Consider the following 9,169-nt stretch of genomic DNA (forward strand, 5'->3'; position numbering starts at 1 on the left):
ATAATTTGTACTATCGAAGTAAGTGTAAAATTGTCGGAAATTGTGGTACCTACGTAATCCTTTTAACATCGGTTAGGAGTTGGGCCTAAAATTGTAATTCAAAGTGGTTTAAACTGCTTGACTAGTGGAAAGAATGTATTAGTTAAATTGGAACTGATAATATTGCCATTGCTCACTTATATCTGAAACGTATCATTTTGGATAGGTATTCTTTACAATGCCAATAATTCTTTAATTTTGTACAAGCCGTTGAATTTTCAATTTCCTATAAAGTTTTCTCACACTCATAAATGCACACTAGGATCTGTTCAAATATATTGTGTCACAATTTCTTCAAACATTGGTACTAAATACATATCTGCCTTTTTTGCATTTTAATTCAAGCATATCAACTCAACGTACTTTCTATTAATTAAAGTCATTAGCGTGGTAAAGGAGCTATTTTTCACCATGTTTAGGGCCAGACGCAATAACCTAAATTTTGAAAACCTACCGTGATTGATATCAGATTAAAGATTGAAAAAGGAACTTCGATTTATTTGTTTTCAAATTATTTTTTTTTTACGTGTCCCGGTGTTTTTTAGCCTCAAATATTGTACTTTTTCGGTGCCTACTCTGTGAAAAGATAAGATAAAAGAACGTAAAATGGGATGTGCCAAATTTTTCGTGAGTTGCTCAATTATCAGGCAAGTAGGCTAGGAAGAAGGCGTGGTCAAATTTTCCGCCTAAATCTGAAAAAAGTATTTTCTCTGAAGTTTTTATTCATGTTGATCGTTTTAGTTACAGTATATCGAGCTTGTGAAACTCGAAGTTGTTATCGCTGCAATATGTAAGTATATATTCGCTGTTTTACGCGGATCCTCTCCTTATAACAATGTTATGTAAATGTATGTAGGTATGTGTATAGGATTGTTTGTATACACGCGTACACACATAACCTTACATACAGTTAATTCCGCTTTTCTCAAAGTAACTATATATATTTATTGAAATGCTCTTCATTAATACGCACTTTTGCCACATTTTTCATATACACGATAAAACTACCTTGTTTCCCACAATGTGCACTATTTTATTTAATGCCTCGTTATTTGCGCGAGAACTGTTGGTTGCAGTAATTAGGGAATCTATTCCTAGCGGGTTGAAACTTTTAGTTTGGTAATTGATGAACGTGATTTTAGTAAGCTACGAATGGAAAGTCAAGAAAAACAGTTTTTCAGCTTGAGGCGATACTTATGGTTATTCTCGGGTGTTCCTTACGATATGAAGGCGTCTCAAACGGTTATTAATTGAATATCATAAAGATATTCGGATATTTTTCCCTAACCCTCCCCCCATTTTAGTCGTTGTTGCAAGGTGATTTTAATTTCATATGCTATAATTGCGTTAGAGTGTTTGTAATCTTACGGTAGTTTAGAAGACTTGTTTTCGATTACTATTTTAGGAACACTTCCCCAAAATTTCACGCAGGAAGTAATTTTCCATGACCAAGTTACTTCGCGAACGCATATTGGCCAAGGTAAATTAATCTTCCAATATATTATTTTCTCTTCCGTATGGACTTACAAATGACTTCAGAATTGTATAACGCTACCTAGGATGCGATTATTTCCTTGAAAAATATTGTCTGATTTAAACAAAATTCTTATGGTGACTGAAACTACATGAGATAAATTTTAGGCAAATCTAGTCAATGAAACATTTCCTGCATTTGATGCGTGTCTACGGTACGTAAGGAGGCTGCATAAGAGATTAACTATCGGTGGACTGTTTGTAATAATGCCAGTGTTCTCATGCGTGTCACTGTGTTTGAGTGTTACATTGTATAAAATTTGATTGTCAGAACGTAATGTGCAACGGTTTGGCTGTAGAGAATCAAGCTGTGCATGAAGCCGGGTGTATGAATTGAAGTTTAAATGGATGTTGTACTGCTACATGGATTATGATGTCAGTGTGTTTCGTGTAATTTATATGTTTCTGTTCCACCTGATATTACATTTCCTTGGTCTTGGTGAGCTCTGTGAAAAGTCCGTGGAACCTACGCGAAAACTGTTTACAGTCTGGGAGAATATTTGGGCTTGCTAAAAAGAGAGAAGGGTATAGTTGATGTGTATACCGTGTAAATGGCGGTAAAAAATTCACCTGGACCGGATATCGAACCACGCACCTATGAATTTCCGGGACTCTGAGCAGACTATAGCGCTATTCAGACTCCTGATTTCCCACAAAATTTTTTCTCATGATAATTTCTCATGTGTGGTTGAAAGAGACCATTCTCTTTTGGGACTCCATTAAGAACGCTTAACCTCGCAGACAACCACTCAGTATTTGATTCCTTTAGATAAACAGCTTAAGAGCTACCCTGTTTTGGGGTGGCCATCCTGACGCACCTCCCTTCCTATAATTTCACCTTCCCCTCTTCCTTATATCGTTCTTTGCATTTAGGTGCCCGGAACTTTTAACAGAGCTAAAACTCCAGTATTTGTGAAGCCATCATATATGTGGTTGTGAATTAAGCAAGACTTGCCGATCCTGATGACGATGTTTGTTGATTCATCGTATAATGAAAAGTGATAATTATTGTCGCTGAATTTTTTATGGATGACTTTTAAAATGAGATGGTAATAATAAATTATTTGAAAATTTGTTTCTCTTTTGGTGGCCAACACCCATTGAATAGTAATGTCTATAATTGAAATTCTTTGTGTGTGAATTAAATACGAGAATTTTATTTTCAGGAATTAGAAGGGGCATGAAAAAATATCGTGGAGTTTGATTCCGAGGGCCTTAAATGGAATAAAAACTTCATCAAGTTTAGTGTTGAGAATGGCTATTCAAAATTCAACTGGTAACCTTTTCTGACTGGAGAATCATGTCCGCAGTGCTTGAGAGGAGTACATCTTATTCCATGAAATGATTCATGAATAATTCGAATGTAATATTTAGTTGAGTATAGACTAATAATTTCTTTGACTTAACTGCGGGTGTTCATGAGTATTCGGAACCTCTCCATAATAATTTTTAGCGTAATATTTTCGGCACTAACATTTTCTTGCTCTGATTGATTCTAACCCTCTAAAAATAGCTATTTTAGCCCAAACGAATTAAATATTTGGTAACTATTTATATTTATTTCCTTAAAATAACGTTTCTGGATTGTTGATTTGAAGTGCTTACAATAAAACGAATAACTTTTAGGCTGCTATCACCGTCAAAAGTGATATTTCAAACAGTCTCATTTTCGGGCCGAACAGCGGTAACAGCTTTGTCAATTAGAAAATGAAGTATTTCTGTGACATTTCTAAAACTTCCCGTGTTTGCTCGAAGGCGTTCCACTCTTTCAATTGTCCCCATTTTCGGTTTTCAATGAACGTAAAAAACGCTGGGTACTTTTTGAATCGGCCCTTTTCCGGCGAATATCGCTTCGCTTCGCTTGAAAACGAAGCCGAAGTTTCGGGCTCTGACTCGTCGCCCATTCTCATGGCTACTAATGTTGGTTTGAAGTGAAATTTGCAATTTGACTCTAAGTACTGTTTTCGAGGTGCAAAGAAAGAATCGCCTAAGTAATTCGTAATAAGCTCGTTCTTGCTTAGCAGTTATATAGAGTGGATATTTTAAAAGATCTAAGATCTCTAGAAAGGACAAGGTGACGCTGTATAAATCTTATATTCGTCCTCGGCTGCTTTACGGGTGCGAAGTGTTCGGCAACACTTCCCTCACGAATATCAAACACTTAGAAACATTCCAGAATCGTACTCTGCGCTACATCACAAACCAACGCAGACTCATGCCAATGACTGAAATAAGACGCGCTCACAAAGTACCCAAAATACACGAGTTCATCAAGTCACAAGCTGTGAGACTACAGAACTCCCTTCCACGTAACACGCTTACAAAAACACTATGGGATTACCCTGTACATTCAAAACGCTTCAAAAGCTACAGACTTCCAAAAGAAATATTATTTCGCTGATAACGAATTCTTTCCTATGTCTTTTCTTTCAAAAATTTAATCATTGTCATGGTAATAATTATATTGTGGTTTGAAAAGAAAAAAAAATGGAAAAACTTAAACAAAAAAATATAAAAATGTTAAAAATCAGACAAAAAAAAATATTAAAACTGATAAAATGAACCAAAAAAATATATAAAATGAGCAAACACGCATTGTATGCGACAAAAAAAATGATAAAAAATAATAAAAGCTCAAAAATAGTTATTGTAAAAATTGAAATGTCATTTTGGGGCCACTAAGGGCCGTTCCCGGCTTCCGATGCCGTTAGTTTGTAGTCTTTCTAATTTTTAGAGTGCTTTTGCACGCGTTCACTAGAAGCCTGTCTTTCTAATTCTCCTTCACTTACACTGGAAAGGTTACACTGGTCCCTATACACTTGTTGAGTCAAAATTCCCCTTTTTTACGCACTTGCGTAAATTCACCACAGCCGGAGAGGTGGTATATATACGCACCGGAGGTTGGACGAATCAAGGGTATATAAGCCCGCTAAAATTGAGGATCGTCGTCGTCGTCGTTGCGCCGCACCTTATACAACCAGTGTTATCGTTTTCATAGACTCCCAGCTAGCAATAACGGCATTTAGATATCTGTGCTCGCTGAATAGTAATCTTTCTCCCTTCTCTTTTTTGCTTAAGGCGTCAAAATAGTCATAAAGTTGCTGGTACTGTTGTCACTGCTAATGTTATTACATACCTTCTATCTGTCTTGAAACGACAAAACTGTTGGGATAAATATACAGTTCCTCTTCGTCTAATGTTACATAATGTGGAATTCTGCTGCAGTTTCCTCGAACTTGGAGTAATTAATGTGTTTAAATTGTCTAAGGTGTATCATCATTAAGATATATCCAGTAAAGGCAAACGTACGTCGCATTTCAGAATAAAAGACCCTCAGTGCCACTACACCCAAAGCGCATAGCAGGCGCTGGAATTCACCCGTTGATATATTTTGGATTTTAATCCCCAGCTGGTGATACGAAATACCACATATCGTGCATTTAATGTCAATCTAGAAAACATTTGACCTAAATAATTTTTGCAGTACTGTAGGTTCTGATCATTCAATGAAAATTAATCATACCTCATTTTTGACGTAATATTATTTCATGTAAAATAATATATGTATTTAACTAATGAAAATTCAAGTTTCATTGCTGAAATAATTACCTTTTGTGGACAATTTGATAGATGCATTTTTCCTTGCTCAACATACTTTAATTTCCAAGGCATTTTGTGTGATTGGCTGTATTTGAGATTATGCGTACCTTCCCGAGAATTTTTACTGCTTCTGATAAAGGAAATATATTGGTGGTGATTTATGTGTATGGAAAATAGTTTTGTGTGCTTTCCTATATTTTTAATGAATCTTTCCCCGGAGTATTTCAGTGCATGCCAAACTTGTCAGGTAAGTGTACGTTGTAGTCGTTTGAAAGGAAAGAAAATGACAAGGTGCAAGATTAAATAATTCTTCGTTTGCGAGTGAGCCCTTAGTGATGGATGTGAACTCTTGGCATTTAATTTCTTAGAATCCTTACTTGTATTGCCTCTTCATGCTAAGGGTTGCGGAAAGGTCAGGCCCCCTGCATCGTTCCAATTGAAAACGTAATCGTGTTGCATGCTCCGGGGTTATTTTGCCGTTGACCGTCACTTATATGGCTGCTTCCATTTGTACCTCTAATCTCTCACGGAAAGAATGGAATTATTTATGACGCATTTAAGTGACCCCTAAAAGGTGCTCCAGCAGTAATTTAACCAAAGTGCTTTCTTCTTCGTGACATTCAGTTTTCATTGAGTTACTGTCTGTTTATCATATAAGCAGTATCTTCTTGAGCTGCTTGGGTTGAGCAAAACTGTGTCTATTAAAGTTTACTCACATTAAAATTAGTAAAACAGTTGGTCCTTGAAATTATTTGGAATAGATTTCTATGCGGTTGGCGGGTCACAAAGCATGCTTTTATGCTCCTCAGAAGGATATGCGAAATGCTTTATCTAGACGAGGGAAAAGCGTATAATGGAAAACAACCTTCATGCAGGTCATGAAGTACATTTGCGTACTATAGCAAGATTAAATTACAATATATGCCATGCTTATGCCTCATTGCTACCTAACACGTTCTGTTTTCCTCATCCAAACTCAAGGTGTTCTGTACTACGGGATAAATTTTGTTGAGACTGATTTCCCATGTCGATTTTCGTGTAGTTAGGCTCTATTTTAGTTCACCTAATCGTTCTATGCACTAAACTTGTGCACATACTTCTGTATTAATCTCTGATTTTTAACTGCCCCTAATCGTTTTAAAGCGGTGAGTATTTAATTATATTTCTCATTGATTCCTTGGCGTAATTCATATTTTAAATTATTTTAATAATACCTTCCCGTATTGAATTTTATTATTTTTTTATCAACCATAAACCTATGGCCAAATTTATGTTCCGCTTTCTCCCTTATATATTGAGACTAAAAGAAACAAAAACTTTACGAGCATACGATCTCGATTGGTTCTTTCCCGTGATTATTGCCTCCATTATCTTCTATTCAAATTTTATATCAATTTTGTTTCCGTAACGGTAATCTCGCTTTTCCTCGAGGATATATTCTCTTACTCTTTATTAGATCGGTTAGATCCTCTTTTGTTGATTACATTTAATTATATGACATTTTAATGATGTTTGCATTACAAATACTTCAATTTTCGAGGCAAAGTAAAATCATTTTTGACGTCAGGGCCTCAAACCAACGTATTTCTACGAATACCGTAGCATCAGTTGATGTGCGTTGATTTTGACACGTGGTATCTTTTCGATTTTTTACAAAATTTTACTACATTTCGGTGCTTTAAGCTCGTGTGAATTTATTACTATGGAAGACCCCTTTCTCTAACTTGCACTATAATTTTTCTCCCTCAGGAAACATATCGTATGATAAAGTACCTTAAAATGTTGAAATATTATAATATGTGACCGACATTAGGCATGATTTCCCGTCAGTATATTTGTTTGTGGATGGGGATTCATTTGCACTGGTATGCCTCGGTACCGAAATGGGCTCGCAAACCAGCGTTCATTCTGCATTCCGATGAAACATTCCCCCCGGCTCATCCGGATTAAAACACTCTCATTGTTGGTCGAAGCATCATTCCGGGACGCTAATAATAACCCTGCAATCATTTTTATTCTCTTCGTTCCTCGGGACCAAATCCGAGTGGAAAGACAAAAGCAAAAAGAAATCCCATGGCTGCGGAACAATTATCTCGCCCGGCGAATGCGATGATAATTCGGGGAGCCGTGCAATTTGAATTCCCAAACGGCGGGCCCCAAAGTATATTATTGATGTTCCTTTGTGTTAATCGGCGCGTGTCTGATCCGCCCTCGCGGTGGGCCGTTAAACACATGAGGATTTTAACCTGCCCACATAGATTGGGTTTTGTGGGATAAATAGAAATTTCAGCGGTGATAGAAGGCGTTTTGTTTTTTTACTCGTTCGGTCGAGGAAAGAGACTGGTGGAGTTTTTTTTTGTAAAATGGCGTATTCGCCAAATAAAAGACACTGTTTTAGATGATACTTTGACTCAATTAGTGTTAATCGCTAGGTTGTGCGGCATTAAAATGCAAATAGGCTGCTCTTATCTGGCGAAGCGAACGATTTATCGCCTGTTATCGATTATTGGAAATGCATTCAGTGACTAAAATCGTCGGAGAATGAATATTCCCTGTGCTTTGTGCTTTTAAATTTTCATCGCACGGTACATCTAAGGATTTGGAGTAATTTTTCCATCTGTTGGTTGGTACGTCAATGTGTTTTTGAGTGGCAAGGACTTAGTTCGAATATTCATCAGCATCTGAATATTAAACAGCTAGTCGTTGAAAGGACTAGTGGTAAGGGATGTTGCAACAGCAGACCAAATGGAAAAGGAATGGTAGTTGCATCAACATAGAGTGGTTTCTTTTAAGTAGCATTTAAATCAACTTCAACACATCTAAAACTTTTTTTTCGGGTAGAATTGGCGCGGAGAAATTAGCCCTGGAAATAATGAATCCAAATTGTGGGATTAAGCCGCAACTATACTGTTTTTGATTCGAGGAATCATATAATATTTTGTCACCTTCCCAGTGCCCATACATAGGCAGGATGGGCTACTTGAATTTATTCTGGGCATGATAATTTATTTACCTTTCCTTCTACTATAATGAAAAGTAAAGGAAACTTTGTAATTCCACATAAATATTTAATGTATGTACGGCATGTATGCGGCATGTCAACACCAGATGATTACGTGCCTCGTAGATAGTAAGTAGATTCCGTAAAGTAACGCCTGAAGCAACTAATTCTTTCCTTCTACTTCCTTGTGCCAACGATTGTATATGTTAAATGTGTCATTGTTTCCTATTTCGTTAATAGTATAAGATTTATATCTATTTAAGATTCAATCTCAATCGAAAATGTCATCGAAGCCACAAAAATTAATAAGGGATCGCCCATGAAAAATCCTCAATTTTGCTCGGCCCATGACAAAGTAGTCTTTGCTACAAAAGCAAGACTTATCTTATTGTCTATTGTGAATTTTAATTATCACCCGAGAATTGTGATAGTGGCCCGTCTGCATAGAATCTAATTTCTTTTAAGGAATCAGTTTTAATAACAAGACTTTTATAAAGGATATATCCATCGGTTGATTTCGAATGGTATAAGTTGTGTTCGCAGTTGCGTTCTTCGCCGTATTTTCGCTCCTCACTGCCCGTTGAGCGTTCAGAGTCATTTCTTTATGCTCGCCGCTGGGACGCCGTTAAACTTCCATCTTTATTCAGCCGATTTGAAAAGATTCCCGACTGTGAGCGCTCAGCCGAACCAGTCTTCTGCTTTTCCCTTCTCCTGAATCGGTACCGACTTTTCCTCCGCACAGCCTTTCTTCCTTTCCGCGGTTTCCGGGTGCCTTTTAAAATGGAAGGAGTCTTTCTTCCCACCGAAAGCCTTCCCCTGCCCGGCCAGCCAACCCACAGCCGACTTTCAACTCGCCCACACGAGACACAAGCGTTGAATCTCCATTTCTGCGGAAGGAGAACGGATGGATGGTGAAGTATGGTAACCGCCGAATACAGTAGCCTGATGGTGGGAAGGGAGGCTGATCTTCTCAGTCCTACCCGGGAGGTAACTTTT

The sequence above is a fragment of the Ischnura elegans genome, chromosome 7, assembly GCF_921293095.1.
Source record: "Ischnura elegans chromosome 7, ioIscEleg1.1, whole genome shotgun sequence".
In the NCBI taxonomy this organism is placed as follows: domain Eukaryota; kingdom Metazoa; phylum Arthropoda; class Insecta; order Odonata; family Coenagrionidae; genus Ischnura; species Ischnura elegans.